At 40.2% G+C, this 27,613-nt stretch overlaps 1 protein-coding gene across 2 annotated transcripts in view; it reads left to right on the top strand.

Moving 5' to 3' along the window:
- RSU1 (Ras suppressor protein 1) overlaps positions 1-27,613 on the top strand; it is a 237,398-nt gene that overhangs the window by 67,420 nt on the left and 142,365 nt on the right. The gene's annotated exons all lie outside the window — the stretch shown is intronic.

Genomic DNA, 27,613 nt, shown 5'->3' with positions numbered 1-27,613 from the left:
TTGCTTTGGTAGCAGGGTTACAGAATCAAGAAACGCTTTTTGCAAACATTTTCAAGGCAAAAAACTTCTTGTCAAAGGAGAGATCTTGGGCCAGGCACGTGGCTCACACTTGTAATCCCAGCACTCTGGGAGGCCGAAGCAGGCAGATAGCTTGAGCCCAGGAGTTTGAGACCAGCCTGTGCTATGTGCTGAAACTCCGTCTCTATAAAAAGTACAAAAAATTAGCTGAGTATGGTGGTACATGCCTATAGTTCCAGCTACTCCGGAGGCTGAGGTGGGAGGATCGCCTGAGCCTGGGAGGTCAAAGCTGCAGTGAGCTGTGATCGTGCCACTGTACTCCCACCTGGGTGACAGAACAAGACTGTCAAAATGAAAAAAATATATATATATATATATTACACAGTGGTTAATAACCACAGATGTTAGCATTAGTAATAGCTGGGGAGCTTCTGCGGAACTCAAATACTTGCTCCCTCCCCAACCTACTAAATCGGAATCCCCGTGTGTGAGGTGAATTCTTGTGTCATTTGGTGTAAAGCTCACTTGATGCCTCTGACATGTATCCTTGGTTAGCGTGGTTAGTAGAAACAGAAAAATAAATGTGTATTTTGATGTCATTTGATCTTACTTCATTTTTCAAGCTGTGAGGCAACGTAGGATATTAGATTAAACGATTATTTTATCAGGCAGTAATTTGCCACAAAAATGCCGATTTGAACCTACGTGTGCCTATGTATATATTTTAAAATCTTACTTATTTTGCTTATCTTATTTAAATACTACACGAGGTCATATTTCTTCAACATTTCTGTTAAGCTTTCCATGAACAAATCATGTATGTTTTTATTCAGGTGTAGAATTGAGGGGGAAGGCTTTAAATGACTTTATTTTTGCCAGCCATATGTAGAAAAGCTTAATCTTAACGTTGGCCTGATAGCTGTTTTTCCTGATTATAGGCAAACACTTAGTTGTAAGTAAATGATAAACCTTCAGAAGTCACTGTCACAAGCAAAACTCAAGATGGAGACAAATGTACTATTTATTTTTGAATGGTGATTTTTTTTTTAAAGTCAAGATTAATATAATACTAATATAGTAGCAGCTGTTATAATAATAGGTGATATCTATTAAGGCCTGGAATTGCAAGGCACTGTAAGTGTTTTTCCTGCAATATCGCCTATAATGATCGTAAGAATTATTAGCAGACTTGTTAGAGGTGAGGACATTGAGGTGTAGAGAGGGCTGGTTGGTGACATGTCTGTGGGGACATAGCTAGTGACTCATAGAGGCGAGATCTGAACCTGGCAGTCCCTCCTCTGGGTCCAGCTTCCTGATCACAGTGAGGTCCTCTTTCCTGCCCATATGCTGGTAAGAGGATTCCTAGAAATGCAGTTTTCAAGTTTGAACGAAACACAACCCCGGCACACTCTCCTGAAAAGGCAGGCGGCGAGGTGTTGCTGGATGGTGAGCTGGCGTGGGCTTTGCCGGCATGTGAGCAAGGCTAGCATAACACTTTGCAAAATGCAGCTGAGATGGCCTCTGCAAGAGAAATTGCTGGCCCTTTCCAAGCCAGTTGCATTGTCCCGGTGTTTCTTTCCCCTCAGTAAATATGCCCCACGATGGGAATGTCTTTGGTTTCTTTGTGTCCCCAACACCTGAGGCGACCATTTGAATGCTGCTCTGGACTGGCTGATGGGCAGTGCCGGGCACTGATGATGCACATGAAGCTTATGCTGCTGGTTTGCTTCTGGGGGTGTTTTAAAGTGTGGATGATGATCTCTCCCTGTATGTTTTTTACATATCTGAATACATGAGATAAATGCTTTCGAGATTTCATAGTAAATCCAGAGTTTATTGACTTGTAACCTTTTTGGTACTGGTGTTTCAGCCAAGCAAGAGAATCCGGGCGAGTTCTGATTTGTCAGGTCTGAGAACACAGCAAAATAAAGTCAGGGGCTTGGCTGGCGTTTTAATATGTGATTGTATTACTTTACCTTTATTGTGTGTCTTTGAATAAGCTATTTAAACCGTTATGTCTGGTTCCTAAGTAGTAAAGCACTTGCTTTCATATTAGTCTGTATACCTATAAAAAATGAGATGTAAGTTGAGTCTCTCAGGTACCCATTCATTCATTTATTCATTCAGGTTAAGTTCCTACTTTAGGGCAGATCTTTGAGTCCAAGGAACTTGCCTTTTCTGGTAAAGTAAGATTCACTTATTCAACAACTGTTTGTTGAGCCTCTGGTATTTGCTAGGGATTAGGACAAGAGACAGAACACCTGTTATTGATGATGTTCTAGTGGGAGAGGACAGAAGAAAGAGAGAGAGAATATGAATGACAGACATGTGGTGTTAAGAGCTCTGGGAAAGAATTGAGCGTGGAAGGGAGTGCCTGGCTGGGGAAGGGGTAATCAGAGAAACCCTCACTCATAGGGTGGTGCCCTTTATGCAGAGACTTAAAGGAAGGAGGGAGGTCTCCTGTCGGAGAGAACGGTAAGTGCAAAGGTCCTGGATGGGCTTATGTTGAGGAAGAGCAAGGCCAGTGTGGCTGGAACGGAGTGAGTGAAGGGGAGAGAGTTGTAAGCAATGAGCTCAGACAGGAAGTGGGGTCTGGTTCACATGGGAACTAGTAAGACATTGTCAGAACTTGGGCTTTTACTCCGTGTGAAATGGGCACTCCCATAGATGCTCCTGTCCCAATCACCAGAATATGAGAATTTGTTACCTTCTGCAGGGAAAGTGACTTTGCTTATGGGCTTTGGAGTCTTGAGATGGGGAGATTACCCTGGATTGCCCAGGTGAGCCCAGTGTAATCACAAGGGGCCTAGTAAGATAGAAGGAGGGTCAGAGGTAGGAGTAAAAGATGTAGTGGCAGGAGCAAGAGGCTGGAGTCACTCATGGAAGGGGCCACGAGCCGAGAAGTATAGGCAGCCTCCAGAAACTGGAAAGGCATGCAGCCGGATTTCCCCCACCGCAACCCCGAAGCCTCCAGAAGGAATGCAGCCTTATTGGCACCTCGATTTTAGCTCCATAAAATCCAGTTTTTGGACTTGTGCACTCTACAACAGTAAGAGACTAGATTTCTATTATTTTAAGCCACTGCTTGTAGTCATTGGTTAGAGCAGCGAAAGGAAACTGATACAAGTGGGAAGACATTGAAGGGTTTTGAGCAAAGGCATAGCATGATCTGACTTTCTTACTTAGACAGAGTCTCATGTGATCACCCAGGCTGGAGTGCAGTGGTGCAGTCGTAACTCACTGCAGCTTCCATCTCCCAGGCTCAAGGGATCCTCCTGCTTTGGCCTCCCAAGTAGCTGGGACTACAGGCGTGCACCACTATGCCCCACTGATTTTCTCAGTTTTTTGTGGAGGTGGGGTCTTGCTGTGTTGCCCAGGCTAGTCTCAAACTCCTGGGCTTGAGTGATCCTCCTGCCTCAGCCTCCTGAAGCACTGGGATTACAGGCATGAGCCATGGTGTGCAGCCCCTGACTGTTTTTCAGAGGAGTTCTTTGGCTGCTGTGCTGAAAATAGGCTGGAGGGCAGAGGGCAAGGGTGGAAGCGGAGAGTCCGAGAGATAGGAGACTATCATAGCAATCCTGGTGGGAGTAGATGCTGGCTTCATCCAAATGGTAGTGGTAGTGGTACAAGTAATGGTTGGATACTGGATCTGTAACTAACAGGAATTGGTGACAGCTTAGATGAGGGGTGAAAGAGTTAAGGTTAACTGTGAGCTTTTGGTCTAAGCAACTGGAAGGGTGGGGAAGATTACAGGAAGAGTAGATTAGGAGAGGGATTGAGGAGAGGAGGTCATCCTGAGCTGAGTTTCAGATATCTTAAATTTGAGATGCCTTCGGGGTAACTCATTGAGAAGGCAATGGGGTATAAGAATCTGGAGTCCAGAAGAGACGTCTAGGCTGCATATATAGTTTGAGGCATTATCAGCATACATTTAAGGCTACCAATTGGATGAGATCCCTTGTGTGTGACTGCAGAGTGAAAGATTAAGCCCGAAGCACTGTGGTTCCTAAACACTGAACCCAGAAGGATCGAAGAGGTTTATGGGTCTGGCTGACTCCCAGGCAGACGTCCGTGGCCAGTCAGGGACTGTGGCCACCTCGGTTGACACCACAGATGGCTCCCCATTGCTGGAGCTGTGTGGTGTGTTTTTGCTTCATAGGAAAAAGGGGTTCTCTAACGAGGCGGATGGGGAGTTATTCTTTTTTTTTCCTGACAAATGCAGTTAACTCAGACAGGGCAGGACAGTGGAATGCACATAACTGAAATATCCTCTGGAGCCTGCCTGAATGCAGAAGTCTCTTTTTACCCAGTATTTTCAGCCAACATCCAGTCTCCTAAAAAGCAGCCAGCCATGTGGCTAACTGAACTTTCACCCCTTTTTTGTTCCTTTATATATTATTTCCTGGAAGAATTAATTAGTAGAGAAGATAAAAATCCTGTATTGGTAGTGAAGAAAGGAAACTCAATATATACCTTAACCAATCCTCAGAATAGGTCGACAGCCCTAGGGAAAAAAAAAAAAGAAAAAGGTGATTTGGGAGCTGGTGGCGCCCCCTGGGGTTTGTTAGCAGTTTTCTGTTCCACTTCTGCATTTTCTCACCCGCAGATGAGACCGCTGTCATGTGAGCTGAAGATCTCGAATCTGTGTTTTGCATAATTCTCTTTCCTAAGCATTCCATGGTTTCTGCTGCTTGTTCTGAATTGGAATTGTTTCTGGTTTCTTGGCTTCTAGGCAATGATGGGACCTTTCTCCCGTATTTGTTAGCCAAATAATTTTGCCTTTGGAGAAGAGGAAAAAAAATCACATTAGTCTGCTTGGCATGCAACAAAACAAAGTGCTATAGACATCAAAACCTTATTTGCACCAATCCAAGCAGCCTATGAGACATATGTCTGCAACGCTGCATACACGTGGGGCTAGCCAGCTTAGTGCGCTACAATATGTGCCCACAATCGATAGCATTTTTTACTACAGTAACTATGAGAACCATAGTATTTTCTAGCATATTTGTGAAGAGTGGAAACAAATATTAATCCCCTTCAGAGAGTAAAGGATGTTATGAATTGAGAATTTCCTCTCAATTATATTCTCCAGAATAAACAGAATTAACCATGAGTGGATGTACAGTCAAAAATCTCTTCTGTTATATCTCTTAATCCTTTTCCTGTGGACATTGAGAAGCTAAAGAAAAATAACTTTCTTTCCTGAGGCAGGCAAGAAGAAAATCCAGTATTCTTTGTTTGGTCAATTAAGTCCCCGATTATAAGTGTCTTGTTTATCTTCTCTTCTGTTATTGTCATTCTGTCAACTGGTTCCCAATTATTTTTTCCAGAGGTTTAAAACGTTTTTCAGGCCGGGCGCGGCGGCTCACACCTGTAATCCCAGCACTTTGGGAGGCCGAGGCGGGCGGATCATGAGGTCAGGAGATCGAGACCATCCTGGCTAACACGGTGAAACCCCATCTGTACTAAAAATGCAAAAAATTAGCCGGGCGCGTGGCGGCGGGCGCCTGTAGTCCCAGCTACTTGGGAGGCTGAGGCAGGAGAATGGCGTGAACCCGGGAGGCGGAGCTTGTAGTGAGCCGAGATCGGGCCACTGCACTCCAGTCTGGGCGACTGAGCGAGACTCCATCTCAAAAAAAAAAAAAAAAAACAAACTTTTTCAAATGTAACCAGTAGAGGATAGAGGTTAAGTGCTGGACTCTCCATCACTAGGCTTGGGTTCAAACCTCACTCTCCACTGCCTTGTTCTGTGACCTTCAGATACTGATATGGTTTGACCCTGTGTCCTCACCCAAATCTCATCTTGTAGCTCCCATAATTCCCACGTGTTGTGGGAGGGACCCGGTGGGAGATGATTGACTCATGGGGGCGGGTCTTTCCTGTGCCGTTCTCGTGATAGTGAATGGGTCCCATGAGATCTCATGGTTTTACAAATGGGAGTCTCCCTGCACAAGCCCTCTTTGCCTGCCGCCATTCGTGTAGGATGTGACTTGCTTCTCCCTGCCTTCCACCATGATTGTGAGGCCTCCCCAGCCTCTTGGAACTGTAAGTCCAATTAAACCTCTTTGTTTTGTAAATTGCCCAGTCTCGGGTATGTCTTTATCAGCACCGTGAAAACGGACTAAAACAGATACGTTATTTTACCTCCCTTCTATACCTCATGTAAAATGAGGGTAATAACAGCCCCCACCTCGTGATGTCTTTGTGAGGATTAAAAGGATAATCTGCTTAAAGAATTTAGCCTTGATACGGGAATGAGTACAGCTGCTCAGTGAAATGTTAGGTAAATGAACACACACATGCGCATACACATACATGCACAGTGGATTTTTATGCTATTAAACTTTGACTGTTTAGAGGCCAGCTTTCTGAAACCTGGGCTCTTCTGAAACAGTCTAAGCAGAGAGGTCACCCCAGCCCCACCCTTTTGACAGTGAAGAGGCAGTTAGTTACCGAGTGCCTAGTGAGAAAGAAACAACAGAGTAGATCCAAAGCCAAAGTCTCACCTCACACAGTGGGATTGGTCATTGTATCCTGTGGATAAAAGAAAGGCTTGGAATTATCCTCCTGTGTGATAATTGAGGCACACAGGAAGGGTCAGAAAAGAAAAGCGAGGGAAAAGAAGGGGTAAGAGGGATTAGCTCAGATGAAGGGATTCTGCATGGCCAGTACTCAGGGCGGACAAAAGACATAACAAGAAGAGTATGCCTGCAGTCCACCCATCCTAAGAATTGTATAATAACAAGGGATTTTCCAAGTCTGTACCTTTCCTGGGAGTTTTATATTGAGGCTGGGAGCAGGTTCTGGTTGTTCTACCTAAAAAGCTCTGTGATTGGCTTTTTGGTTGGACCTTGGGTTGTTTCATTCACTCATTCGTCCATTCATTCCCTCATTCACCCATTCATTCAGTTCTTTCTTTTTGACATCCTTTATATGATTATTAACTTGTTCCTAGTAAGTGTTGGGTACTTCGTAGTACTTGCACTGACTGATTATACTCACTTCTTTATCCATGTTAAGATCTTAAACTACCTCTCTGCAAGTGACAACATTATTTTCTAATTGTTTAATTTCTCACTGTCTTAATGTTACCTTTTGTGACAGCACTTATTTCATTGGGGATTTTTTTACTTCTCCCAGAATTCATGATAGCAACCATTGTTCTGAACCAATTGCTTCATTTGTTAATATCAGTTGTGTGCCTACACTATAATGCTTTTGTCAACTGTCTACATATTAGTAATTTATTTCATGTTAAAATACACTACATAAATCCATCTTTCAAAATCTTTAGTATTATAAATTAAAAGCATTATAGAAAAAGAAATCTCTTCTGGAGTTGAACAAAGTAGTTTAGCTATCATGTGAAATCTTTTCTTTCTTTCTCTCCTCCTCTCCTCTCCCCTCCCCTCCCCTCCCCTCCCCCCCTCTTTCTTTCGACAGAGTCTTGCTCTGTGTCACCCAGACTGGCTTGCAATGGCATGATCATGGCTCACTGCAGCCTTGACTTCTGGGCCCAAGTGATCCTTGCACCTCAACCTTCCAAGTAGCTGGGACCACAGGCATGCATCACCATGCCTGGCTAATTTTTTAATTTTTGTAGAGATGGAGTCTCCCTGTGTTGCCCAGGCTGGTCTCAAACTCCTGAGCTCAGGTGATCCTTCTACCTTGGCCTCCCAAAATGTTAGGATTACAGGAATGAGCCACCCACCTGGCTAAATCTTTTAATTATTTCCTTAAGAAAAGATGTAGTGTGGTTGTTAACTATGTCTAGAATAAGCAGACTCCAAATAAATAATAAGAAAGTTAATTTTTTTTTACACTAGATTTTTGATTTGGGGTAATTACTTGCCCTAACCCAAGGCAGCTTTATGTTGTTATCAGAATTGCTTTTCTTGCCCAAATCCTGTTACTATGAAAAGAAGATCTAGCTTAATAGATAGAGCAGTAAGTGACAAGGACGTTCTTTATGGAATTATAAACTGTGCCACTTACACATATATAAGATTGAATTTGTTAATTACTCACTAACATTTTTCAGATTGGTTTTAAGCTAGATATAATTCCAGACATACCTTAGTTTTTAATGCAGAATATCGTAATTTGCAGAAGAGTTTCATGCTCTTAATCTCAGTTTTATAATGTAGGCAAGAAGAGCTCTCTGGCCTCTTTTTAAAGATGTGACTTGCCTAAGGCTACATTATTGACACGGCTTATTATGGACAGAATCCAGTTTTTAGTTCAGATCTTTCTAATTCAAAAATAAGTATTCCACCCAATAGTATACTCATCAATGTGTCAAAACTGAGCCAATAAAAAGGCATAATTTATTATTAGATGACAGATTGCTGTGATTCCAAATATATGCCTTAATTTTATTTGAAAAAGTAAATGTTGGGAATAGAATATTTGTACCCAACTTTGAATTTTGACTTGGATTTTATTACATGCTCCTACATTTTATTTCTGCATTAATATTTCTTTTGCCATACTTCACAAAAAATCATACCATATCCTTTGATTCCCATGGCCTCAGCTGATAATCAAAAATGACTCCCGTCAAGTCTCCTACGTGATATTTTTTAACAAGTCCCATTTTATATATTCTATTTCAGTGAAATCTTTAGCCCCAGAAAATGTTTTCAGCGTGGATTTTTTAAATGCGACATGAATTATATTTCTACCTGGTGAGTTATTACCTTAAAGGGGGTGGGAAGTTGCAACACATAAAACGTTTCCATTTTGTAGTATAAATTTCAGGAAGCCCAGCGTCAGGTTCAACGTGATTGAACATGTGCATCAATCTGTGTTAACACCAGCTGGAAAAGCTTGCCACTGTGTGCAGTGGACTTCCTTTGATTTAAAAGGATGCTAAATGTATTTTTGCCCTGGGAGAAATGCCAGCAGTGCTAAGGTTCCGGATTTAATTTTTTTTTTTTAATAAATTCCAGAGCCATGTCTGTAAATACAGTTGTTATCACCTGAATACATATATAATATCTTACATTTATGTAGCCTCTCCCTTTGAGGCATCTCCTATATATTATAGTATTCCTATGTTAAAAGAAAAAAAAAGCAATGTTACACTGAGTCAGACCCAAATGGTATTGTATGCGTGTGTGAGTGTGAGAGTTTCTTTTAGAGTGCAGTGGGAGTTTGAAAGGAGTAAAGTGGGTGACGATTGTCCCTCATGTTGTCAACACCAGAAATCTAGGCCTTATCATGACATCATGGATCAGTCTTTCATATTTATGGTTATTTAGACCTTTCCAGAATTGTTCACATTTTCAACTGAGTACTAATTCCATAAGTTGACTACCTATTACACAAAAGCATCTAATTGTACCATTTATACTTCTGTGAAGTTGTGATAGCATTCTAATATTAGTAAATAAGCTTATGCTCATTTTTTCAACATTTATAGAATGATTTTAACTTGCCCAATACTATCTCTGTTGCCTTTTATATTTGCTGTTTTAAAAATGTTGGCTCTTCTCCTTGGACAGCCCCTATTGAATCCATCTTACCGTATCAGAATCTGACTTCCAACCCCATATGTGTTATATTTCTGTCATCAGTTCAGTTTGGGGAACACTGGTTAAATAAAACATACATAGCCCTTACCTTCATGAAGAAAATCCTTGAAAGAAAGAAACAGCTAAACAAATAGTTAAAAATCACAAAATGGCTGCTAGAATGTCAGCTTCCTCACGACATTGGTTTAAGCCACCCTCATCTCTCACCTGGGTTGCTAGAATAACCTCCTAACTGGTTTCCTGCTTCCTGCCTTCCCATTGCAATCCATTCTTCACCCCGTAGTCAAGGTGATCATATAAAATTACAGAGTGGATTGTATGCCTTTGTCAATTAGAGCTCTTGAATGTTCCCTAGGAATATTTAAGGCCCATCTGGCACCCATGGTTTCCATGCTACTTATCACCCTCCCTCACTCATGAGCGGCTGTCAATAACCTCCTCTCACTTCTTCATGATCTTTGCTCTCTCCTTGAAATTTTCACCTGAATATTTTTGCAGCTCATACCACATAATTCATACATCCTAAGTGTACAATTCAGTGTTTTTTCATATGTTCAGAGTTGTAAAACCATCACCACCACTTTAGAACATCGTTCATTACCTCAAAATGAAACACCGTACCCTTTTCTTTCTCACTCCAATCCCTCCATGTCTCCTAGCCCTAAGGGTTTTTTAGTTTGGCTCTTACATTTATATTTTTGATCCATTCTGAATTAATTTTTGTATGTGATGTGAGATAAGGATTCAGTTTTATTCTTTTGCCTGCGGCTGTCCTGTTGTTCCAGCACCACGTGTAGAAAAGACTGTTCTCTTTTTATCAAATGGTCTTGGCACCCTTGTCAACAACCAATTGACAGCAGATATATAGTTTTATTTTTGTACTCTCAATGCTATTTCATTTATTTATATGTCTATCCTTATGCCAGTACCACACTATCTTTAGTACTGTTGCTTTGTAGTAAGTTTTTAAATTGGGGCATGTTAGTTTCAACTTTGTTATTCTTTTTCAGGATTGTTTTAGCTATTTTGAGGCCTGTGAGTTTCCATATGAATTTTAGAATCAGCTTGTTAATTTATACAAAGAAGCCAACTTGTATTTTGGTAGAAATTGCACTGAATTTGTAGATTATTTTGGGGATTATATCATAATCTCAACAATATGAAGTCTTCAGATCCATGAACATGGGATATTTTTTTCCATTTATTTAGATCTTCTATTTCTTTCAATAATGTTTTAAAGATTTCAGAGTTCGTTGTATACTTTTGCTAAATTTTTTTCTAAGCATTTTATTATTTTTGATGCTATTATAAGTGAAATTATTTTCTTAATTTTACTTTTGGGTTGTTGGTTGCTAGTATGTAGGAATACAGTGGATGTCGTGTTGATACTGTATTTTACAACCTTATGAACTCAGTGATTCTCATTATTTTTAGTGGATTCCTTAGAATTTTCTCTTTATAAGAGCTGTTTTACGTCCTCCTTTCCAATCTGGATGCCTTTAATTTTATTTTCTTGGCATTACTTTTCTGCATCTTCTAGTACGGTGTGGAATATAGGTGGCAAGAGCAGACATCCTTGTCTTATTTCTAATCTTAAGGGGAAAACATTCAGTCTTTCACCATAGAATATTGTGTTATCTGTAAGATTTTTTTTGTGTAAACTTTGTCAGGTTTTACAAATTCCCTTCTATTTTTTGTTTGCAGAATGATTTATCATGAAATGTTGAAGTTTGTCAAATGCCTTTTCTACATCTATGTGGCTTTCATTTTTTGTATCTTCTTTTTTATATATTTCTGGATTTCATTTACTAGTGTTTTACCTAAAATTTTTCCGCGTTCATGAGGGATATTAGTTTGTAGTTTTCTTCTGATCTTATAGTATCTTTGTATAGTTTTGTTTCAGGAATATCGAGTCACATAAAATGAGTAAAATTTGGTAATTTTTCTTTTTTGAATGTTTGAAAGAATTCATTATTGACGCCATCTGGGTCTTGAGTTTTCTTTGTGGGAAAGTTTTGAATTATGAATTCAGTTTTTTGATATAAGGCTGTTCAGATTTTCTGTTTCCTCTAGTGTCTTTTGGTAATTCTCATGTCTTAAAAATGTATATTTTGGCTGGGCGCGGTGGCTCACGCCTGTAATCCCAGCACTTTGGGAGGCTGAGGCAGGCGGATCACCCAGGTCGGGAGTTCGAGACTGGCCTGATCAACATGGAGAAACCCCATCTCTACTAAAAATACGAAATTAGCCGAGTGTGGTGGCGCATGCCTGTGATCCCAGCTACTCGGGAAGCTGAGGCAGGAGAATTGCTTGAACTTGGGAAGTGGAGTGAGCCGAGATCATGCCATTGCACTCCAGCCTGGGCAACAAGAGCAAAACTCCATCTCAAAAAAAAAGAAAGAAAATGTACATTTCTTGCAAGTCGAAACCACAATGAGATACCATCTCACACCAGTTAGAATGGTGATTATTAAAAAGTCAGGAAACAACAGATGCTGGAGAGGATGTAGAGAAATAGGAAAACTTTTACACTGTTGGTGGGAGTATAAATTAGTTCAACCATTCTGGAAGACAGTGTGGCGATTCCTCAAGGATCTAGAACCAGAAATACCATTTGACCCAGCAATTCCATTACTGGGTATATACCCAAAGGATTATAAATCATTCTACTATGAAGGCACATGTGCATGTATGTTTATTGCAGCACTATTTACAGTTGCAAAGACTTAGAACCAACCCAAATGCCCATCAATGGTAGACAGGATAAAGAAAATGTGGCCCATATACACCATGGAATACTATGCAGCCATAGAAAACAATGAGTGCATGTCCTTTACAGAGACATGGATGAAGCTGAAAGCCATCATTCTCAGCAGTCTAACACAGGAACAAAAAACCAAACACCACGTGTTCTCATTCATAAATGGGAGTTGAACAATGAGAACACCTGGATAACAGGGAGGGGAACATCACACACCGGGGTCCATCGTGGGGTCGGGGGCAAGGAGAGGGAGAGCATTAGGACAAATACCTAATGCATGTGCGGCTTAAAACCTAGTTGATGGGTTGATAGGTGCAGCAAACCACCGTGGTACATGTATATGTATGTAACAAACCTGTGAGGTCTGCACCGGTATCCCAGAACTTAAATTTTTTTTAAAAAGTACATTTCTTCTGAGTTAGTCTGTGTTGTCCCCATTTTTATTTTGTTAATTTTTCTCCCCTTTGATTGATTGGTCCAAAGAGCCAGTTGTAGTTTCACTGAGTTATTTTATTCTTTGTTTTGTATTTCAATGATTTGCGTTTCCTCTTCTCATTCTGAGTGCAGCTGGCTCTGATTTTTCTAGCTTGTTTAAGTGAAAGCTTACATGATTGATTTTTAGTTTATCTTCTTTTTTAATATAAGCATTTCAAGTTAGAAATTTTTCTCCATTATTTTAGCAGCATCTCACACATTCTGTAATTTCATTTTCATTCAGTTTAAAATATTTTCCTTCGTAAGACCTGTGGCCTGTTATTTAGAAATTGAGAATTTGTTTGTTTTCAAGTATTTGGAGATATCCGAAACATTTTGTTACTGATTTCTAATTTAAATTATGTCCTGATCAAAATTCATAATGTATATACTTCTAATCCTTCACAATTTGTTGACTTGTTTCATGGGCCTTCATGTTCTCCAGTTGGTGAATTTTACATACACAAAAATTTTATGTGTCCCACCAGTGTTTCCATGTTAGGTGAAATTGGTTGATATGTTATAACCCACAATAATATATATATTTTTCCCTTCAGTTAGTTATCTTAAATAACTTTAGAGAGGAGGAAAAAGTTTTTTACAGTGACTGCCACTTCTATATTTACCATTTTGGATGCTCTTCTTTCCTTGATGTAGGTAGGTGCTTCCATCTGGTATCATTCACCTTTATCCTGAAGAATTTTTTCTTTTTTATTTATTGTAGTACAGTTCTTTTTGGTCATCAATTAGCTTTTGTTTGTCTGAAATATGTTTATTTTGCTTTCAGGTTTTGGAGGATTTTTTTTTCAGGATATGAAGTTTTAGGTTGACAGGTTTTTTATTTTTTTACTTCTCCCTTGCCTCAAGGGCGTTTTCTTGTCTCCGGTTTGCGTTGTTTTAGTGTCATTCTTACATTGTTCTCAATGCCTGTTTTTCTGGGGCCTCTTTTAAGATTTTCTCTTTATCATTGGGTTTTAGAAGTTTCATATGTAACATGTTCTTTATTTTTTCATTGATAGTTTTATGGAGCTTGTTTGATATATGGGTTTATAGTGTTCATAAAATTTGGTAAATTTTCAGCTATTTTAAAAAATTAATTGATGGGTTGGTAGGTTAGTAATTTTCAGCCTTTTTTGTTTGATTGATTGACTGATTTCCCATCTCTCTGTCCTTTCCTAGAACTCACATTAGTCTTATGTTAGATCACTTGATATCTTCCACAGGTCACTTAAACAAAATGTTTTGTCTTGTTTTGTTTCTTTTCAGCATCTTCCCCCCATTCCCCTTTTGGCTTCAGTTTGGATAGTTTCTTTTGCCTTGTCTTTAAGTTCAGTGATTTTTTTTTGTTCTGTAGTGTCTAATCTCCTGATAAGCATATTCAGTAAAATTTATTGTTTCAGATGTTGCGTTTTTCACTTCCAACTGTATCCATATAGCTCTTCTTATAATTTCATTTCTCAATTTAGATACTATTTATTTTCTTATTATGTTCATGTTTTTCTTTAAATCTTTGCACATATTTTAAATTGCTGTTTTAACATTTTTATTTGGTAATGCAATTTCTGATTCTGTTTGCACTGACGGATTTTTCTTTTGTTTGTAATCTGCTTTTTTCCTCTTGCTCTGCATGTCTAGTTTTTTGTGTTTTTTTGTTTGGTTTTTGGTTTTTACTGTATCTTAGACATTAAGAATAGTAAATTTTTGGTTGTATAAATTCTTTTTGTCTTTATGGTCTGTTGAATTACATTCTAGCAGTTTAATTTTTGATTAGCTTGATTCTTTCAAGGCTGGTTTTTAATGCCTGTTAGAATTGGTCCTTACTAGTCTTTACTTCTGGGCTAGGTTAACCCTATTCTTAAGACTTCTGGGATTCCTACCTCATGACCAGGGTGCTTAGTTACATCTCTACTCTCTGACTGATTAGAGTGTGGGTGTTTTCTAGTCCTGCGAAAACTCCAGTAATTGTTTAGATTATATCTTCCTTGTAGTTGGTCTTTCCCTGGTAGTTTTTGTTTTTTCTTTCCCAGTCTTGAAGAGTCTTGTCCTGAACATTGCAGATAATATTTGGGCAAGAATTCAAGGGAATTCATGTGCAGCTTTCTGGGCCTCTTTTTCTTCATAGCTCCTTCTTTCCTGCTACCTTGCCCCACAAATTCCAGCTCCTCGAGTAGCCTCAAACTCTGATTTCTGTACTTTCAACTCAGCATCGCCACTGTTATGTTTGATCCACTCCTGTACAGCTGTCTGGAAATGCTTCTCAGAGAAAACCACAGTGAATGTAGAGTTTTCCTTACTCATTTCCCTTCCCTCACACATCATAGTCCTGTGCTGCTTTTTGCCTGATATGGTTTGGCTGTGTCCCCACCCAAATCTCATCTTGAATTGTAGTTACCATAATCTCCACATGTGGGAGGGACCCAGTGGGAGACAATTGAATCATGGGGGCTGTTAGTCCATGCTGCTGTTCTTGTGATAGTGAGTTCTCACAAGCTTTGATGGTTTTATAAAGGACTTTTCCCCCTTTTACTTGGCACCTCTCCTTGCTGCCACTGTGGGAATAAGGACGTGTTTGTTTCCCCTCTGCCATGATTGTAAGTTTCCTGAGGCCTCCCCAGCCATGCTGAACTGTGAGTCAATTAAACCTCTTTCCTTTATAAATTACCCAGTCTTGGGTATTCCTTTATTAGCAGCGCGAGAATGGATTAATATATTACCCAGTATCTAGAAGCATTTCTGTTATATGTTTTGTCCAGTTACTTCTGAATGCCAGAAGCAAAAGTCTGGATTAATTTTTGATAACTGCCAATGTGGAAAGGTATAATTATTTTTCTGCCATTTTGTTACCCATTTACACAACCTCCAGAGGTTATTTTTGCTCAGGTCATCCCCCTCAACCCTGCATTTATTGGCTGGCTTCCATAGCAGACATAGCAGTATTAGGATGCATATCAGACTTCATGTTATGTACACATGTTCTTTAAGATCATTTTCATCTTTATTCTTGGTATTAAGTTTTTAACCCCTAGAATAATTTCTTGGTCTTTATTGCTTTTTAACTTATCTGTTAATGCTCTATTATAGCTGAGACCAACTGTATTAGTTTGCTGGGTCTGCCATAACAGAGTGCCAAAGACTGGGTGACTTAAATTTTCTTGCATTCGTGGAGATTAGAAGTCTAATGTCAAGATAATAGAATTGGTTTCATCTGAGGGTTTAAGGGAACGATCTTTTCTAGACCTCTCTCCTTGGCTTGTGAGTGGCCCTTTTCTCCCTGTGTCTTCACTGTGCCTTCCCTCAGTACTCGTGTTCAGCTTTGCCCTTTTTATAAGGACACCAGTCATATTGGATTAGGATCCACTCATATGACCTCATTTAAACTAAATCATCTCTGTAAAGTCCCCATTTCCAAATACAGTCATATTCTGAGATACTGAGGGTTAGGATGGAATTCAGCCTACCATCCATTTCTCACATTTCTTACTTTTTGCTTCTAAGCCTTGATGTAAAACTTGATATCCTGTGATACTGTTTAATCCTTCACCTGCTTATTCATGTCATCATTGTTTTTCATTATTGCAACAGTAAGTCAAGTTTCCTTCAGCCATTATTTTTAATCTTTTCAAAAATCTTTGAGAAACAAGTGAAACCTATGGAAATAACACCCCCAATATATATTTTCACATATGAAGTTTTACATCTAATTTGGAGAGTTTTAAGATGCCCCCAAATCCACGCATGTGCCCTGTAGTACAGAATTCCCACCCCAAATATTCATCATTGTAACCCTTTATTCTAGGTTCCATCCGCTGACTGGTATAGATGTCATTCATGTATATCTACCAGATTTCCCTCTGAATCCCATGCAAATAAAGAAGAGTGTGTGAGCACAGGATGCATGAATGGGTTGTGCAGGAAGTTATAGGTATTGAGAGGGAAAAGCAATACATCACTCATTTGATCTGCTCTCTTTCAGATCATAGGATATAGTGGTAGATGGTCACATATTAAACTTTAAAGAGGTGTTGGCTTTCTTCCCCCTTGCATTTAAAAGGTTATGTGCTGCAATGTGAGACAAATAAATCATGATTCACTACAACAGTGTTGCAGTCAGTTATATAAATTGCCAATGAAACACTAAATCTGTCACTTTGTGTGTTCCGACCGTTTAGCAATTGGAATCGTGTTGGAAGAGGGCTGACTGGGAACAAAAGAAGCTGATATAGTGGCAGACGCAATTAGCAAGATCAATGGTTAGTGTTAAAGGTTCATTGTTTGGTCATTTTGGTTGACCGAATTGAAAGCAATTGCTATCTAAAAGACTTTGCCAGCTGCAATTTGCTATAAAAGAATGCAGAAAAGTTAGTTGCCCAACTTTATAACGTCTTGGAGACTGTTATTTCTCAACTTGCTGTGTTCCTAGGACAGTGACCAAAAGATTAAGTTTGTTCTTCTCATTCAAGCTCATTCAGGCTTTTAGTATTCTAGAATTTCTGCATGCTCAGTATATATATATGTTTTTTACATTAGCTGTTCACCTACTTTCACAAAAATTTTTGGATCTTTATTACAACCTTTATAAGAGTTCTTTGAACCCTAATTTATCACAACTTTCTGTTTCTTCAGACTATTAGAGTTTTCACTGATCACTACTTGAACTGTAGCAGACACCACCTAGAATAACATTGGGGTTTCTGGGTTGTTTTGTTTTGTTGGTTTGTTTGTTTTGAGACAGAGTCTTATTCTGTCACCCAGGCTGGAGTGCAGTGGCGTGATCTCAGTTCACTGCAACCTCCGCCTCCTGGGTTCAGGCAACTCTCCTGCCTCAGCCTCCTGAGTAGCTGGAATTATAGGCACCTGCCACCACGCTTGGCTCCCAAAGTACAGGCATGAGTCACCGTGCCCAACCAGGTTTTCTGTTTTAATAAGATTTATATTTCAGTGCCTTAAATTGATGCCTTAAACTTTGTATTTCAGTACCTTAAATTGATCAGTTTTTACAAATGAATACAGGTGAAAATATTTACCTAGTAATGATGATGGCTTATGATACTAATAGTCCATTTATGAGTGCTTAACTTCCCTAAGATAGGTCATCTTAAATAAGGTGTTTCTATGAGGAGTTACTTTTTTCCCATTTTACAGATGAGGAACCTGAAGCTTAGAGTAACCTGTCAAAGCCATGCAGGTAGACTTTATCAAATTCCATCCATGCTTTCAACCTTGGAAGTTAACCAAGTGCTTTTCACCACTTCTGCAGAAATAGTTAAGAACCTATGAAATATTTATTAAATTCTGATCTGATATCTTTGTAAGCCTTTCTGAAAGGCACAAAAGGTACGACCCAGTCCTGTTTCTAACAGAGCTACTAACCTAGTGAAACCTGAAGAATAGTTAATTTGTTAAATTGGGACACCAATCATTGCAGTAGACATGTAGCCTGAGCAGAAATCATCAAGGCTTGAGATCATCTAAAAAAGCTTCAACAGTGTCTTAGTCAGCTCGGGCTGCTATAACAAAAATACCATAGACTGGGTGACTTAGCAGAATTTTATTTCTCATGGTTCTGTGGGCTGGGAAATCCGAGATCAAAGTGCTGGCTAATTTCAGTTCCTGGCAAGGGCTCTCTTTCTGGTCCCAGGTGACACATCCTTTCTGTATCATCACATGGCAGAGAGATCATTTTTCTTGTATCTGTTCTTAGAAGAGCACTAATCCTATTTATAAGGGATCCACTCTCATGACCTAATTTTCTTCCAAGGACTTACTTCCGAATACCATCACATTAGCACTTACGGCTTTAACATATGGATTTGGAGGGGTCATAAATATTCAGTCCACAGCAATTAGAGGTGAGACTTTAGCTGGCACATAGCAGAATCAACAACAGTAAGAAAATGGAAAGCAGTGGTATATATTACATTTCATGACTTAAATATAAATTTAAACTGTTACTGGTCTCTGTCCCTTTGTGTACTTTCCATGAGCACTCATCAGAACTTCTGCCTTTCGTTCAGTTAGTTCTTCTGTGACTAGTTGGGTAATACTGAGGCATCAGTTTGGTGGAAGCTACTGATACTGTACTTCCTCATTTAGCCCAGTTGGTTCTCAGAGTTTCTAAGTCCATCAGCCCCTTAAGGAAGTCAATGAAAGCCATAGATTCTCTCTAGGAAAAATTGTATATACTTGACCATGGAACCTGGGATTAAATATCTCTGCCCTGTCCCTACAGTATCACCTTATCTTAACCACTCTCAAAAGTGTTGGAGATAAATGGCAGAAAGCTACTTTTTATACCTCAGTAGAAAAAAAGTGAGCAAGAACAGATATTTTGCAAGAGAAGATCAATGACCAAGCATATAAAAAACTGGTCAGCCTTAGCAATCAATGAAATGCAGATTAAAACAAGTTACCATTTTTTAGAGTATCGATTAACAAAGATTTTAGAAAATAATAATGCAAAGTGATAGTAAAGGTTTGGTGAAATAGTTTCGTGCATTGCTGTTGGATTGTAAATTACTGTGTTGATTCTAGACCCATTTTTGGAGTATATGCCAGGCACTGTGAAAGCTTCCAACCTTTTGTTGCAGTAAGTTCCCTTGGAATTCTATCATCAAGAAATAATCAGGAACTCAGAAAAGGTTAGTATAAATATGGTTTTTGCAGCGGTATTTTTAACAGTAGAAGGGCCACCTTGATATAAAAATGGTTAAATTAACTAGTAGGTGGTGGAACATAAAATGACATGAGAATACTTACAATAGCACATTATATAATTGCTTTTACAAGGCTGGGTGCCATGGCTCATGCCTGTAATCCCAGTACTTTGGGAGGCTAAGGCAGGCAGATCAGGAGTTCTAGACCAGCCTGGCCAACATGATGAAACCCTGTCTCTACTAAAAATAAAAAATTAGCTGGGCATGATGGCTGGTGCCTATAATCCCAGCTACTTGGGAGACTGAGGCATGAGAGTGGCTTGAACCCAGGAGACAGAGGTTGCAGTGAGCCAAGATTGCGCTATTGCACTCCAGTCTGGGTGATAGAGTGAGACTCAGTCTCACTGAAAACAACAACAACATTGCCAGTTACAGAGAATATTCACATAGCTGCATAAATAAATGAAAAAGTTATTGGTTAATGTGTCTGTATGTTGGGATTCTCAGTGATTTTATTTTTCTACTTGTTTTTCATTTTTCATAATTTCTCCAGTGTGTTGGTGTTAGCTTTGTAGATTTTGTCAAGTAACCTTTTGCTGCACGGCAAAATACCCCCAAACCTAGTGGATTAAAACAAAACCATCTTACAATTTTGTCAGAACTGTCTGAGCTGATATTTACTGGGCTGTCTCCTGAATGTGGGGTCAGCCGGGGGGTTGGCTAATAGGGTAACCTAGGCTGGTCTCACTCATGTGTGTGGTGGCTGGCAGACCATTGTCCAAGGCACTGCAGTTGTCTTCCGCGTGGCTTCTCACGCCTTCTGACGTGCTAGCTTGGGTTTGTTCACATGGCGGTCTCTTCCAGGGATGGCACGAGGCACAGCTCACCTGCGTGAGGTGCAAGTTGATAGAGTTTGGATGTTTGTCCCCTCCAAATCTGATGCTGAAATTTGATCCCTAGTGCTGGAGGTGGGGGGCCTGGTGGGAAGTCTGGGTCATTGGGGCGAATCCCTCTTGAATGGCTTGGTGTGTCCTCATGGTAATGAGTGAGCTCTTGCTTTATGAGTCCCCAGGAGAGCTGATTCTTTAAAAAAAAAAAAAAAGCCTGGCACCTCCCTTCCCTCTATCCCTCCATCCTCTCCATGTCATCTGTACACAACAGCTCCCCTTCCCCTTCTGCCTTGAGTGGAAGCTTCCTGAAGCCCTCACAAGAAGCAGATGCTGGTACCATGCTTCTAGTGCAGGCTATGGAACCAGGAGCCAAATAAACCACTTTTGCTTATAAATTATCCAGCTTCTAGTATTCCATTATAGCAACAAAAAAATGGACTAAGACATAAGCCCAGGTACACAAGCACTTTCCAAGTGTGTTTCATTCCCATTTGCTAATGCCCTCTGTATTGACCAAAGCAATTCACATAATTAGACCCAGAGCCAGTGTGCAAGGAAACACCAAGGGCATGGAAGGTACAGGGGAGACAGGGAGGGATGATCACAACTGTTTTTGCAAACAATCTTTGACATAAACAGTGAAATCAATGCTATGAAAAAGAAAAACAAACCCCTAACTCATCTGAATCCCTAGTGCAGAGCCTTCTGAGAGTGATAGTATCTTTGTTTTGACTGCTTCAGAGGTCTCCATACCTTTTCATACCTTTGTGGCTATAAGAAGTAGGGAAAGAGGGGGCAGGCAGATCACTGACCACCTTCCTTGACCTTCCTTGGCCATCTAGCCTACAGTTAGCCTTCCTTGACTGTCGAGCCTTCAGTTCTCCTACCACTCCCTTCTCAGTGGCCAGGTACTTGGGCTTATCTGTTAATTTTTCTTTCTCTCTCACTGAAACTTCCTGCCACACCCAGAAGAAAACCAATAGCATGGTACCCACAGTGAGGTGAATAGAAGTGTAATCGAAGAGTGCTCATTTTGTGGGTCTGAGTTGGAAGTGTTTTTTTGTTTTTGCAGTATCGCTAATGATGTCTCATAGCCTTCTGTAAGAATTAAAACGTGTTGCATTTAATTGCAAATTTTCTGTGCCAAGACAAAAGTAGATTATTCTACTCTCACTTTGTGTAACAAGAGGCAAAAGCTTTCATAGATGCTTTATGAATAGTATTTTGAGGCCTAGAAAAATAAGTTGCAGAATAGCTGAAAGTGCTAATGGAGATAAGTACGCGGCATATGTTTGCATAGTGCCTTAGTTTCCTATTGCTGCTGTAAACAATGAGCACAAACTTAGTGGCTGAAAACAGCACCAATTTATTCTCTTACACTTCTGGAGGGCGGAAGTCTGAGATCTGTTTCACTGAATTAGATTCCACATGTCACCCAAGTCAGTTCCTTCAGGAGCCTCTAGAGGAGAATGGCTCCCTGCCTGTCTCAGCTTCTAGTGATTGCCTGTGTTCCTTGGCTTAGAGCCCCTTCCTCCATCCTTGGAACCCACCACATCATTCTCTGCTTCCGTCATCACAATGCATTCTCCTCTCACTCTGATTCTTCTCCCATCCCTCTTATAAGCACCACTGTAATTGTATCAGGCCCACCCAGATAACCTCCCCAACTCAAGATCCTCCACGTATCCACTTCGGCAAAGTCCCTTTTGCCTCATAAGCTGGCATGCACAGATTCCAGGGATTGAGACAGAAATATATTTGGGGAGCCATCACCCAGCCTCCCACACATAATAACACACCTATGAACCTCATGGTTCCATTGCGTTTGTGAAAATGGTTTCTTTCCCCTGCTTCGTCATGGGCCCACCTCTCATCTTCTGGATGAGCTGGCTGGTCTGCAGGGTTCTGTCTCACTTCCTGATCCTGATTCCACTGGGATTTGGATCTGGGTATGATGAAGGGTGTGGGTGTATATATGACTGATTTTTATTCTTCATATTGGGGAGAAATGAAGTTTATATTGCTCTCCTCCCTCATTCTATATATTGATATTATGATTAATAGCTTTTGACACCAAACTATTTTGAAATATGAGTCTTTTATGACGTATTTTGACAGCAGCATTGGCATGCTTTTAGCTGTTCTAACAGGAGTAAGTGACAGGGGCCACTCGCTCATTATTTTATACCCAAGTAATCAACCAAAGATGTCATGTCCAGAAATAACACTAAAATGTCAGCCACCCAAATCTCTTGCAAATAGTCTCATTCAGAGGGTTGGAATCTGCCTTACTTGCAGTTTTGAAAGATAAAATTTGTTGAAGACAGGGAGCCCTAAGTGATTTCTTTCTCTCTCCGAGATGCCAGATGGATGTTGAATGAAGTCCAGTTTTTAGTTTTTCTGTAGATAATTTTTTTAAGTTTGTGGTGGTGTTTTGGATCTTCATCCGTGTGTTCTCCCTCCTCTAGTTCCCCACGGCTACCCACAGCCTGGCAGCGGTATGGTTGCCTTGGTACCTGTTCCTGAAGGCTGTCTGCAGTGAAATTTGGTTGTCTAAATAGCACGACTTGTCATCTAAAAGTAGAAGTCATTAGCACGACACCGTTTGGCTAGTGGTGTCTTGAATGCTGTTTTAAAAATCTTCTTATTTTATCACTTTACTGTTAATGTTTACTCATGTCATCACTGGAAATTTCAGGGCCTGGTTCACAGTATGGATCCAGAGGGAAAAATACGAAACGTTCTCCCTAAGAGTCTCCCAGAACTTGTGCCAAAAACAGTGGCCCGAGTTGGACATTTTGTATATTTTCAGAGACACAGACTTTGGCGTTCCAGCCCTGTTATGACCTCGCATGACCAGTAATACTTGCATGTTGGTAGCGGCAGTCCACAATTGAACAGCCTTCTGCTGTTCCTGAGGAAAACGAAGTTCCTGCCAGCTTCTGTTTGAACTTTAATTGGCCTTCATTGTGATTGTGAATTTGCCAGAAACACGTATTTATCTCAGAAAAGGTAGAATGTTTGTTTTTAAGTTTGATATAAAAGTTGAATTGGGTGCTTTGGGAGGATTTGTATCCATTTGCCTCTAGTCAAGTTATCTACTCTGTGAAATTATAACAAGATGCAGCCAGGCGGAACATCGTCACTCTTTCTGCCCAGGTGAGTCCACTCTGAAGTCAATGACTCCTGTCACTATGGGTAAGATGGGAGGCCACATCCTGTTCCCTTATGGTAGGCGTCTTGGCAAAAACCACCAACTGGCAGCCTGTGTTGTGAGGAATGCACATTAATTAGTTCCTTGAAACTCTTCCCTCATTAACTCCAGGTAAGTTGTTGAAGCAAATGTTCTGGAGTTCAGAGTGTTGCTTTTGATAATGAGAAAACAAGTTTAGTCATCAGAATCTGTCATCTTGTTTATAAAACAGTCAAACCATATGCAACGCCCTTCTGCATGGTGGATTTTGTTTTGTTCCTTGAACCTACTGGCTCACTTCATGCAGTGCCTACAGATAGTAAATAAAGAGGTCCATTTTTTAAGATAGATTAAATACTGCAAATTTTGGGAGGGGAGGTAGAGTAGGAGGGTGGTGGTGAGAAGGCAGCTGGGCCATTTTTTGGTGACTAATTCAATATGAGAAAAAAGATGGTATCGCTATCATAAAAATAATTTATAGTCATTTTTTCAACCAACTGAAACGTTCAGAAAGCTAAAAACATTTCAGTCAAATTCCCACCACCTTGAAATAACCAGAAGTATGTTTTGGTGGCCATCATTCAAGCAAGATACGTTCCTGGTTGGGTGCGATGGTTCATGCCTGTAATCCCAGCACTTTGGGAGGCCGAGATGGGCAGATCACAAGGTCAAGAGATCGAGACCAGCCTGGCCAACTTGGTGAAACCCCGTCTGTACTAAAAATACAAAAATTAGCTGGGCATGGTGGCGGGCACCTGTAATCCCAGCTACTCAGGAGGCTGAGGTAGGAGAATTGCTTGAACCTGGGAGGCGGAGGTTGTAGTGAGCTGAGATCGTGCCACTGCACTCTAGCCTGGTGACAGAGCAAGACTCTGTTTGAAAAAAAAAAAAAGGATACATTCCTAAGATAGACAGAAAGGTGGGTCAAGAATTAGAAAGGTAACTATATTGACAAATGAAGAAACATACTATTTTTAAACGTAAATTTGAATCTAAGAAAGAAAAATCAAATGAGGTAATTACTGAACTTTTACTATATAAGTCCAAGAATATTAAGCTATTACTTCCTAAAATATTACTCTAAAGTAAAAAATAACAATTACTGACAATATTGAGACATTTTATATGCATATACACATATATACATGCGTATGTATCTATATTCTATGTTTTGTACATATATAACTATTTTTAAACTGCAATTTTCAAAATAGTTTCGATAGCTTTTTGATTTGTTGCTTATTTGGCTAGATTTAATTGCCAAGAATTTTATTTTTGTTTTTTTCAAATATGGTTTATGTTACATGTCCTGTGTTCCTGCATACTTGATGTCTTAGTCCGTTTTGTGCTGCTATAACAAAATACTTGAGACTGGGTAATTTATAAATAATAGAACTTTATTTCTCATCATTCTGGGGTCTGGGAAGCCTGAGATCAAGGAGCCGACAGGTTCAGTTGTCTGGCGAGGGCTGTATTCCATGTGGTGACACTGCATCCTCTGGAGAAGAGAAATGCTGTGTCCTCCCGTGACAGAGGGCAGAAGGGCAAGAGGAATGAACTTCCCCCCTCAAGCCCTTTTATAAGCACACAGAATCCCTTTCACAAGGGTTTAGGCGGGCTTATAAACATCATGACTTAATCACCTCCTGAAGGCCCCACCTCTCAAGATGCTTTCGTTGATAATTAAGTTTGAACATGAATTGTTGAGGGAACAGAAACATTCAGACCCTAACACTTGAGAATATTGGTTCCTTTCTCATGTAATTGATAATTTGTCTGGGTATAAAAATCTCAAGCCACCTTTTCTTTTACTAGAACCTTGTAGATATTGTCTTTGGGCATTGAATTTCCCTAATGTGACAGCGGGGCCTAACTTGAGTTTCCCACTTACTGATGACTTGCTTTCTCTCCTAGGATGTACATAGGATTATTTATTTTTATTTACTCATATTCTCTCTTTTCCCCATCTCTACTGTATTTATTAAAGCATTGTACATGTAGAGAAAAGCGCATATAACATAAGCTTATAGTTCAGTGAATGATCAACATGTGAAAACTCAGACAACTACTCAGGTCAAGAGATAGGATACCACTAGAGTTTCAGGGTTTCCCCTGGTCTCCTTTCAGTCATTAGGCAGGACTTCCTCTCTACTCAAAAGTAGCCACTTCTTCAACTTCTAATACTATTGAGTTTTGCTGTTCTGGGATTCTACATGAATGGAACCATTCAGTATGCATTCTAGCTGCTTTCACTCAACATTGCTTCTTGAGATTGATCCCCATTGTTGCATAAAGCAGTATTTCCTTCATTTTGCTTGCTCCCATGATATATGAATTATCTGTGTGTCAGCTCTAGTTCTCATTTGAGCTACTTACTGACTTAAGCAACAGCCCTGTCACTTTTGAGTCATTCCCCACTTTGGGACTGGCAGTGAAATAGAGGCTGTCAATGTGCTGATGAGTGAGCACTATGTCCCGTCCCTTGTTCCTGTCACTTCCTCCTCGGACAGTAAAGTCACTGTTTGTGATTCCCCCTTCTGCTCCTCTTCTGCCATGTGCTGTTAGCGGGGTTTCTCTGGGGATACCCCCTGCTGCCCCTTTTATTTTAGTACGTTCTCACTCAGATCTTAGCCCTTTAGCCAATGGCTCATTTCAGTGGGCTAAAGGACTGAGAAAAATCTGTCATGCTAGAATTCCAAGGAGCCATGTGTTCACTGCTCATGCCCTCCCTCATTTTGGTCCAGTTTCCCCGTATTCAGCTAATGTTCATTATAGTTTATGGTGTTGGAGTAATAACCATTTATTTATGAAGCCATTTTATTATATTTTGTTCTCTTCTCTTTCACAGTAGATTTTAGGGAAGGAGAATATACAAAAATGTTTTTATTCCTTCCTATTTAACTGCATGTCTCAGCCGGGCCTGGTAGCTCATGCCTGTAATCCCAGCACTTTGGGAGGCTGAGGTGGGCAAATCTCCTGAGGTCAGGAGTTTGAGACCAGCCTGCCCAACATAGTGAAACCCCATCTCTACTAAAAATACAAAAAAATTAGCTGGACATGGTGGCAGGTGCCTGTAATCCCAGCTATTCCGGAGGCTGAGGCAGGAGAATTGCTTGAACCCAGGAGGCAGAGGTTGCAGTGAGCCAAGATCGCACCATTGCACTCCAGCCTGGGGGACAGAGCAAGACTCCGTCTCAAAAATAAATAAATAGATAAAAATGCATGTCTCATAAATTAGCTAGGAATCAGTGCATTTAACAACTCAGGGCTGATAATGCAGAGATTTACCAACGTGGTGAATATTTACCAACATGGTGAATATTTACCATGTTGTTATATCTCTGCATGGGTGGACTGAGTTTCCTTTTGGGGCCATCTCAGTCGCCTTCTTCGCCCTCACCACCCCAGCATCCTGCCCTCCACCCTCTAGTCCATCTTCCTGCAGGCCCAGCTCTCCACTCTCCTGTGTTAGCCCTGACACCTGCCAGCCCATCTGAAGCTTCCCATTCTTCTTGGAGGCTGGTTAACTCAGAAGAATGCTTTAACCAGAGGGGGTAAATTATAGTATGCGGCTAGCTTTATGTTCCTTTATAGGTTTTTAATATCAGGGAATAGAGAATTATTGTATGCTGCCTTCAAGTACAAGCTTAATATTCTCATTCATCATTAAAAAGCATCTGGAATCTGCCATTGGAGCTCTTGCTCAAATGCTTCACTGAACTGTAGGGAGGTGCTTTTTGTTCTAGTGTGTATAATTTGGTGCCAACATGGCAGCCCCTTCAAATCAGAGCCATAACTTTACCGGAGGAACAGTATCTCTTTAAAAATAGACACAGGTTTACGATTTAAAGTGACAGCAACATTTTTGAGAAAATTTTTTATCTGAAGGTTGAAAAAACATTGGATCTTATGTAATTAAAGAGAAATGTAACCTTTATGTCTGACGCATCTTTGCTTTCCGGTTCACCAAAATGGTACCCACAGTTGAAAACACTCATAAGAATAATGAAGTCACGTTGCCATGGACTTTGCCCTCCCAGCTCAAATTATGTGCCAACTAATACAGTAAATCGCCTTTTTTTGTG

This window comes from Macaca mulatta, chromosome 9, assembly GCF_049350105.2.
Source record: "Macaca mulatta isolate MMU2019108-1 chromosome 9, T2T-MMU8v2.0, whole genome shotgun sequence".
In the NCBI taxonomy this organism is placed as follows: domain Eukaryota; kingdom Metazoa; phylum Chordata; class Mammalia; order Primates; family Cercopithecidae; genus Macaca; species Macaca mulatta.
Note: the sequence above shows the minus strand (reverse complement) of the source record. Positions and strands in the feature narration are given on the sequence as shown.